Here is a 10,000-nt window from a genome sequence, read left to right as displayed (position 1 = left end):
CTCTCTCTGTCTCCCTCGTTCTCTGTTTCTCTCTGTCTCTCTCGGTCTCTGTCTCTCTCTGTCTCTGTCTCTCTCTCTCGGTCTGTCTCCCTCGTTCTCTGTTTCTCTCTGTCTCTCTCGGTCTGTGTCTCTCTCGGTCTCTGTCTCCCTCGTTCTCTGTTTCTCTCTGTCTCTCTCGCTCTCTGTCTCTCTCGGTCTCTGTCTCTCTCGCTCTCTGTCTCTCTCGCTCTCTGTCTCTCTCGGTCTCTGTCTCCCTCACTATCTGTCTCTCTCGGTCTCTGTCTCCCTCGCTATCTGTCTCTCTCGGTCTCCCTCGCTCTCGCTATCTGTCCCTCTCGGTCTCTGTCTCTCTCGCTCTCTGTCTCTCTCGGTCTCTGTCTCTCTCGCTCTCTGTCTCTCTCGCTCTCTGTCTCTCTCGGTCTCTGTCTCCCTCGTTCTCTGTTTCTCTCTGTCTCTCTCGGTCTCTGTCTCTCTCGCTCTCTGTCTCTCTCGCTCTCTGTCTCTCTCGGTCTCTGTCTCCCTCGCTATCTGTCTCTCTCTGTCTCCCTCGGTCTCTATCTCTCTCTGTCTCCCTCGGTCTCTGTCTCCCTCGGTCTCTGTCTCCCTCGCTATCTGTCTCTCTCTGTCTCCCTCGGTCTCTGTCTCTCTCTGTCTCCCTCGGTCTCTGTCTCTCTCGTTCTCTGTCTCTCTCGGTCTCTGTCTCCCTCGCTATCTGTCTCTGTCTCTCTCTGTCTCTCTCGCTCTCTGTCTCTCTCGCTCTCTGTCTCTCTCGCTGTCTGTCTGCTCTCAAGGTCCTGAGGAGCATCTGTAACAGTGTGGGGCTGAAACAAAACCCTGCACTCCCTGTAAACCTCCCTCCCCAGAAGGAGGGTTGGTTGGCCACCCCTGCCCTAACGTCCCATACTGTTTATTTGTATTAATCCTCTTTCCTGTATATTTAGCACTCAAGCCCCCGTCGCCAGGCGGTAGGGTAGCCTATCAATTGTTAAGGGTTTGTGTAGTGCTGGAACAAAAACCTGCATACCTACTATCACTTTAGGAGAGGAGCACATCACTCACATCAACCCCTGACACATCCATACTGTCTCTCTCCCACACACACACACACACACACACACACAGCGTTGGCCCCTGCATCCAGACTGTTAGTGTTGAGGGAAGTTAATTTGTGGGTCGGTTGGCGAGGGCAAGCAGAAGGAGTCATAGCTCGTAGAGGTTATTCAATAATCGCCCCTGGGCCATGGGCCCCCCACAGGTGCATTCTGGGATGCATTTTTCCGATAAATCGTTTACAGTGGCTGTGTCCCCTGGGGCCCTCAGATTAAGTTTGCCAATCAAAACGTTCCTGCCGAGGAGGAGAGGAGCACGTCTCTTAATTGTTGTGACTTTGGAAGAAGATGCGATGTGACACTGTCATAAGAAAACCATATGTGTGTGTAGGGGGGTTGAATGTGGGGGGAAATGTGTGTGTGTAGGGGGATTGTATATGGGGGGAAATGTGTGTGTGTGTGTGTGTGTGTGTGTGTGTGTGTGTGTGTGTGTGTGTGTGTGTGTGTGTGTGTGTGTGTGTGTGTGTGTGTGTGTGTGTGTGTGTGTGTGTGTGTGTGTGTGTGTGTGTCTGTGTCTGTGTCTGTGTCTGTGTGTGTGCTTGCATGCAGGTTCTGACAATAGCCTCCTCTCCTCTGATCGGCTGCCAAGGTTTTGATGAAGAAAGTAACCGTGCGTCTTTCTGCGATGATAATTCTCGCCAACGTGTGTGTTTCTGTGTGTGTGTTTCTGTGTGTGTGTGTGTGTGTGTGTGTGTGTGTGTGTGTGTGTGTGTGTGTGTGTGTGTGTGTGTGTGTGTGTGTGTGTGTGTGTGTGTGTGTGTGTGTGTGTGTGTGTGTGTGTGTGTGTGTGTTTCTGTTCTGTGTTCAGTCACACTTGCTCTTCTCTTTCTGTCTGTTTGTCTTCCTGCTTGTTTAGCTCTCCTCATTTTCTTTAGTCACTCAATTCATTAGGTCTGCTACATGGGAGAGAGAGGAAGGAGGGAGGTGTAGGGGGGAAGGGGGAGGGAGGGAGTGAGGGAGTGAGACAGAGAGGGAGGGAGGGAGGGAGACAGGGGATGGGGGAAGCGGGAAGGAGAGAGGGAGAGAGGGAGGGTGGGGTAAGGGAGAGAGAGGGTGGGGAGGGAGAGGGCTAGAGGTAGGGAGGAAGGGGAGGGAGGGTGAGGAGGAAGGTAGGTAGGGAGGGGGCAAGACAGGGAGGGAGGGAGAGGGCTAGAGGTAGGGAGGGAGGGAGACAGGGAGGGAGACAGGGAGGGAGGGAGAGGAGGAAGGTAGGTAGGGAGGGGGCAAGACAGGGAGGGAGGGAGAGGGCTAGAGGTAGGGAGGGAGGGAGAGGGAGGGAGGGAGGGAGGGAGGGAGGGAGGGAGGGAGGGAGGGAGGGAGGGAGGGAGGGAGTTTGAAGCGGTGAGAAAGAAAGACAAGAAAGACTTGGCCTGTATCCAGGTTTTTTCATTTTCTTCTCTTCCAGAGGAGGAGGCCCTCCCTCTTGCTTCCCTCCGCCTGCCAGAGTTATCTCATCTGGGCACACGTTCGCCGGGGCGAGGGCTGCTCGGGGAGAGGCTACGGAAGGGCAGCTTGGTGCGTGCCGTGCGCCACACGTCCTCCGAAAGAGTCTAGTTTGTTGTTGTTTTTTTGCACAGAGAAATAAAGAGAAGACTAAGAGAGCGAGAAACGCTACTAAACGTGTTTTACAGTGTTGACACAAACTCAACATCCGAAGCGCATCGTTGAAGATGTTGTTTTTGTGTAGTGTTCTACTTGAGCTTCTTTACCTCGAGGTTTGGTGCTGCGTTTAGTGTCTCGTTGCTGCTGGTTAAAAGGTTCCTTTCCTTTGTAGTGAATAGAGACACATAGCATACTGTCAGAGTATTTACAGGAGGAATGGACTCATCCCTTAACGGAAAAAAGATTGCAGTATAACTGCAGTATTACTGCTTCCAAAATACCACAGTCGACGGCAGTTACTGCACTTGTACAACTGCTGTCTTTTTTTACAAGGGATGTATACAAGACAAGATAATAATAGTCACACAGACAAACTACAGAGGCCTTATACAGCCTCTGGTTTTGGAATTCCACAACACTCATTTAAATAAATCATTGGAATTGGATTCTAGGTGCCCGACCTGTTTGTTTCACTAACAGACTAGTGGTTAGGCTGCCTCTTTCTTTCCCCCCCACAACGCAGCCGAAACCACGCCCCGTTATTCAGAGGAGCGTTTCTGCAAAACTTTGAGCACTCCTCAAGTCTCCCAAGTCTTAAAGTCTCCCAAGTCTCCCAAATCTCCAAGTCTCCCAAGCTATAAGTCTCCAAGTCTCCCAAGTCTCCAAGTCTCCCAAGTCTCCCAAGTCTCCCAAGTCTCCAAGTCTCCAACTCTCCCAAGTCTCCAAGTCTCCCAAGTCTCCCAAGTCTATAAGTCTCCAATTCTATAAGTCTCCCAAGTCTCCAACTCTCCCAAGTCTCCCAAGTCTCCAAGTCTCCCAAGTCTATAAGTCTCCAATTCTATAAGTCTCCCAAGTCTCCAAGTCTCCCAAGTCTATAAGTCTCCCAAGTCTATAAGTCTCCCAAGTCTCCCAAGTCTCCAAGTCTCCCAAGTCTCCCAAGTCTATAAGTCTTCCAAGTCTCCCAAGTCTCCCAAGTCTCCAAGTCTCCCAAGTCTCCAAGTCTCCCAAGTCTATAAGTCTCCCAAGTCTATAAGTCTCCAAGTCTCCCAAGTCTCCAAGTCTCCCAAGTCTATAAGTCTCCCAAGTCTATAAGTCTCCAAGTCTCCAAGTCCGGAAGTGAATATCACATAGCGTGAAATTTCAGTCACTGATTAATAACATTTGCCCTTGTATTTCAAGATTGAAAAATATAATAACATAATGTCGTGGACCGAACTAGCCATTAACATTCCTTAACGCTCAAAGACAGATTCAATGGCTGTAGCATAGCGTCTTCGACTGAATGATTAGCTAAAAAATATTTGAGAAATGATGAATAATAAGCATATGCTTTTACCTGATAATAGACTACTAATGATAATAAAACAACTTCAAATACTGAGCTAGTAACGTTAAGTAGCCTAGGTTAACTTAGCTGCCCTTCCATTGAGGGAATTCAGCAGAGTTCTCTGAGACATTTTTACAAATCATTGAAACTCAGAAAATAAATACATGGGCAAATGTTACCAAACATGATAATAACAGGTCTGGATTACGGTAGGCAGCTAATTGTTGAATTCAACTTTCCATCCTTACCTTGGAAGGTCACAGTCTCTGTGCTGATCGCCTGTGAGTGAGACAACGCTAGCTAGCCAATGGGAGCGTAGTAGAACACTCCTCTGAATAACGGGCCGTGATTTTGGCTTAACTGAGTTGGGGAAAAGACACGGTTAGCTAGACTGATTTGTGTTTCATTAGCAGACTAGGGGTTAGGCTAGCTAGTCTGTGTTTCACTAACAGGCTAGGGGTTAGGCTAGCTAGTCTGTGTTTCACTAACAGGCTAGGGGTTAGGCTAGCTAGTCTGTGTTTCACTAACAGGCTAGGGGTTAGGCTAGCTAGTCTGTGTTTCACTAACAGGCTAGGGGTTAGGCTAGCTAGTCTGTGTTTCACTAACAGGCTAGGGGTTAGGCTAGCTAGTCTGTGTGTCACTAACAGGCTAGGGGTTAGGCTAGCTAGACTGTTGGGTGTTTGTATAACTAGCAGGCTAGTGTGTGCATGTGTGGTGAGACTTAGCAAGGCGCAGATGCTGACACACAGAACTCAGACTCACCTCATATATACACACACATGCTGACACACAGAACTCAGACTCACCTCATATATACACACACATGCTGACACACAGAACTCAGACTCACCTCATATATACACACACATGCTGACACACAGATCTCAGACTCACCTCATATATACACACACATGCTGACACACAGAACTCAGACTCACCTCATATATACACACACATGCTCACACACAGAACTCAGACTCACCTCATATATACACACACATGCTCACACACAGAACTCAGACTCACCTCATATATACACACACATTAGCGGAGTCTTGAGGGGATTGCTAATTGTCAGTCTTTAGGGGATTTGAGAGGTTTGCTAATTGTCAGTCTTTAGGGGATTTGAGAGGTTTGCTAATTGTCAGTCTTTAGGGGATTTGAGAGGTTTGCTAATTGTCAGTCTTTAGGGGATTTGAGAGGTTTGCTAATTGTCAGTCTTTAGGGGATTTGAGAGGTTTGCTAATTGTCAGTCTTTATGTTATGCAGGTGAATGAGGACCCAAAAGCGACTTGGCGAAAACAGAGTTTTTAATCCAGTAAAGTTACTTTACAAACAAAAGGCATAATACTACTCGTAATGACGAGAACAGACTGGAGACTTGATCAAGAACTGCAGGTTGCCTCGGGAAGGCACTTGAACGTAGCAGACTCAGACACCTGCTCACCACGCAGCATCTGAGGGAAACACGACACGACAGGGCAATACATAGACACAGCACGGTGAACAATAGACAAGGATCCGACAGGACAGGAACGGAAAACAAGGGAAGAAATAGGGACTCTAATCAGGGGAAAAGATAAGGAACAGGTGTGGGAAGACTAAATGATTGATTAGGGGAATAGGAACAGCTGGGAGCAGGAACGGAACGATAGAGAGAAGAGAGAGAGGAAGGGAGAGAGAAAAAGGGGAACGAACCTAAAAAGACCAGCAGGGGGAAAATGCACAGAGGGAAAAGCAAAATGACAAGACAATCTAAGACAAAACATGACAGTACCCCCCCACTCACCGAGCGCCTCCTGGCGCACTCGAGGAGGAATCCTGGCGGCAACGGAGGAAATCATCAATGAGTGAACGGTCCAGCACGTCCCGAGACGGAACCCAACTCCTCTCCTCAGGACCGTAACCCTCCCAATCCACTAAGTATTGGTGACCCCGTCCCCGAGAACGCATGTCCATGATCCTACGTACCTTGTAAATAGGTGCGCTCTCGACAAGGACGGGAGGGGGGAGGGAAGACGAACGGGGGTGCGAAGAAAGGGCTTGACACAGGAGACATGGAAGACAGGATGGACGCGACGAAGATGTCGCGGAAGAAGCAGTCGCACAGCGACAGGATTGACGACCTGGGAGACACGGAACGGACCAATGAACCGCGGAGTCAACTTACGAGAAGCTGTCGTAAGAGGAAGGTTGCGAGTGGAAAGCCACACTCTCTGGCCGCAACAATACCTTGGACTCTTAATCCTGCGTTTATTGGCGGCTCTCACAGTCTGTGCCCTGTAACGGCAAAGTGCAGACCTCACCCTCCTCCAGGTGCGCTCACAACGTTGGACAAACGCTTGAGCGGAGGGAACGCTGGACTCGGCAAGCTGGGATGAGAACAGAGGAGGCTGGTAACCCAGACTACTCTGAAACGGAGATAACCCGGTAGCAGACGAAGGAAGCGAGTTGTGAGCGTATTCTGCCCAGGGGAGCTGTTCTGCCCAAGACGCAGGGTTTCTGAAAGAAAGGCTGCGTAGTATGCGACCAATCGTCTGATTGGCCCTCTCTGCTTGACCGTTAGACTGGGGATGAAACCCGGAAGAGAGACTGACGGACGCACCAATCAAACGACAGAACTCCCTCCAAAACTGTGACGTGAATTGCGGGCCTCTGTCTGAAACGGCGTCTAACGGGAGGCCATGAATTCTGAACACATTCTCGATAATGATTTGTGCCGTCTCCTTAGCGGAAGGAAGTTTAGCGAGGGGAATGAAATGTGCCGCCTTAGAGAACCTATCGACAACCGTAAGAATCACAGTCTTCCCCGCAGACAAAGGCAGACCGGTAATGAAGTCTAGGGCGATGTGAGACCATGGTCGAGAAGGAATGGGGAGCGGTCTGAGACGACCGGCAGGAGGAGAGTTACCCGACTTAGTCTGCGCGCAGTCCGAACAAGCAGCCACGAAATGGCGCGTGTCACGCTCCTGAGTCGGCCACCAAAAGCGCTGGCGAATAGACGCAAGAGTGCCTCGAACACCGGGATGACCAGCTAACTTGGCAGAGTGAGCCCACTGAAGAACAGCCAGACGAGTGGAAACAGGAACGAAAAGGAGGTTACTAGGACAAGCGCGCGGCGACGCAGTGTGCGTGAGTGCTTGCTTAACCTGTCTTTCAATTCCCCAGACTGTCAACCCGACAACACGCCCATAAGGAAGAATCCCCTCGGGATCAGTAGAAGCCACAGAAGAACTAAACAGACGGGATAAGGCATCAGGCTTGGTGTTTTTGCTACCCGGACGGTAAGAAATCACAAACTCGAAACGAGCGAAAAACAACGCCCAACGAGCTTGACGGGCATTAAGTCGTTTGGCAGAACGGATGTACTCAAGGTTCTTATGGTCTGTCCAAACGACAAAAGGAACGGTCGCCCCCCAACCACTGTCGCCATTCGCCTAGGGCTAAGCGGATGGCGAGCAGTTCACGGTTACCCACATCATAGTTGCGCTCAGATGGCGACAGGCGATGAGAAAAATAAGCGCAAGGATGAACCTTATCGTCAGACTGGAAGCGCTGGGATAGAATGGCTCCCACGCCTACCTCTGAAGCGTCAACCTCGACAATGAATTGTCTAGTGACGTCAGGAGTAACGAGGATAGGAGCGGACGTAAAACGTTCTTTTAGAAGATCAAAAGCTCCCTGGGCGGAACCGGACCACTTAAAACACGTCTTGACAGAAGTAAGAGCTGTGAGAGGGGCAGCAACTTGACCGAAATTACGAATGAAACGCCGATAGAAATTAGCGAAACCTAAAAAGCGCTGCAACTCGACACGTGACCTTGGAACGGGCCAATCACTGACAGCTTGGACCTTAGCGGAATCCATCTGAATGCCTTCAGCGGAAATAACGGAACCGAGAAAAGTAACGGAGGAGACATGAAAAGAGCACTTCTCAGCCTTTACGTAGAGACAATTCTCTAAAAGGCGCTGTAGAACACGTCGAACGTACTGAACATGAATCTCGAGTGACGGTGAAAAAATCAGGATATCGTCAAGATAGACAAAAACAAAGATGTTCAGCATGTCTCTCAGAACATCATTAACTAATGCCTGAAAAACAGCTGGCGCATTGGCGAGACCAAACGGCAGAACCCGGTACTCAAAATGCCCTAACGGAGTGTTAAACGCCGTTTTCCACTCGTCCCCCTCTCTGATGCGCACGAGATGGTAAGCGTTACGAAGGTCCAACTTAGTAAAGCACCTGGCTCCCTGCAGAATCTCGAAGGCTGATGACATAAGGGGAAGCGGATAACGATTCTTAACCGTTATGTCATTCAGCCCTCGATAATCCACGCAGGGGCGCAGAGTACCGTCCTTCTTCTTAACAAAAAGAACCCCGCCCCGGCCGGAGAGGAAGAAGGCACTATGGTACCGGCGTCAAGAGACACAGATAAATAATCCTCGAGAGCCTTACGTTCGGGAGCCGACAGAGAGTATAGTCTACCCCGAGGAGGAGTGGTCCCCGGAAGGAGATCAATACTACAATCATACGACCGGTGAGGAGGAAGGGAGTTGGCTCGGGACCGACTGAAGACCGTGCGCAGATCATGATATTCCTCCGGCACTCCTGTCAAATCGCCAGGTTCCTCCTGAGAAGTGGGGACAGAAGAAATGGGAGGGATGGCAGACATTAAACACTTCACATGACAAGAAACGTTCCAGGATAGGATAGAATTACTAGACCAATTAATAGAAGGATTATGACATACTAGCCAGGGATGACCCAAAACAACAGGTGTAAAAGGTGAACGAAAAATCAAAAAAGAAATAGTCTCACTGTGGTTACCAGATACTGTGAGAGTTAAAGGTAGTGTCTCAAATCTGATACTGGGAAGATGACTACCATCTAAGGCAAACATGGGCGTAGGCTTGTCTAACTGTCTGAAAGGAATGTCATGTTTCCGAGCCCATGCTTCGTCCATGAAACAACCCTCAGCCCCAGAGTCAATCAAGGCACTGCATGTAGCACCCGAACCGGTCCAGCGTAGATGGACCGACATAGTAGTACAGGATCTAGATGAAGAGACCTGAGTAGTAGCGCTCACCAGTAGCCCTCCGCTTACTGATGAGCTCTGGCCTTTACTGGACATGAATTGACAAAATGTCCATCAAATCCGCAATAGAGGCACAGGCGGTTGGTGATCCTCCGTTCCCTCTCCTTGGTCGAGATGCGAATACCTCCCAGCTGCATGGGCTCAGTCTCTGAGCCAGAGGAGGGAGATGGTTGCGATGCGGAGCAGGGAAACACCGTTGACGCGAGCTCTCTTCCACGAGCTTGGTGACGAAGATCTACCCGTCGTTCTATGCGGATGGCGAGAGCAATCAAAGAGTCCACACTGGAAGGAACCTCCCGAGAGAGAATCTCATCTTTGACCACTGCGTGGAGTCCCTCCAGAAAACGAGCGAGCAGCGCCGGCTCGTTCCAGTCACTAGAGGCAGCAAGAGTGCGAAACTCTATAGAGTAATCAGTTATGGATCGATCACCTTGGCATAGGGAAGCCAGGGCCCTAGAAGCCTCCCTACCAAAAACTGAACGGTCAAAAACCCGAATCATCTCCTCTTTAAAGTTCTGGTAATTGTTAGAACAATCAGCCCTTGCCTCCCAGATAGCTGTGCCCCACTCTCGAGCCCGGCCAGTAAGGAGTGAAATGACGTAAGCAACCCGAGCTCTCTCGCTAGAGTATGTGTTGGGTTGGAGAGAGAACACAATATCACACTGGGTGAGAAAGGAGCGGCACTCCGTGGGCTGCCCGGAGTAGCAAGGTGGGTTATTAACCCTAGGTTCCGGAGGCTCGGCAGGCCAGGAAGTAACAGGTGGCACGAGACGAAGACTCTGGAACTGTCCAGAGAGGTCGGAAACCTGAGCGGCCAGGTTCTCCACGGCATGGCGAGCAGCAGACAATTCCTGCTCGTGTCTGCC

At 50.1% G+C, this 10,000-nt stretch overlaps 1 protein-coding gene across 1 annotated transcript in view; it reads left to right on the top strand.

Moving 5' to 3' along the window:
• The window catches only part of LOC124020468 (WD repeat-containing and planar cell polarity effector protein fritz homolog), a 156,937-nt gene that overhangs the window by 69,935 nt on the left and 77,002 nt on the right, over window positions 1-10,000 (top strand).

Source organism: Oncorhynchus gorbuscha, unplaced genomic scaffold (assembly GCF_021184085.1).
Source record: "Oncorhynchus gorbuscha isolate QuinsamMale2020 ecotype Even-year unplaced genomic scaffold, OgorEven_v1.0 Un_scaffold_827, whole genome shotgun sequence".
NCBI lineage: Eukaryota > Metazoa > Chordata > Actinopteri > Salmoniformes > Salmonidae > Oncorhynchus > Oncorhynchus gorbuscha.
Note: the sequence above shows the minus strand (reverse complement) of the source record. Positions and strands in the feature narration are given on the sequence as shown.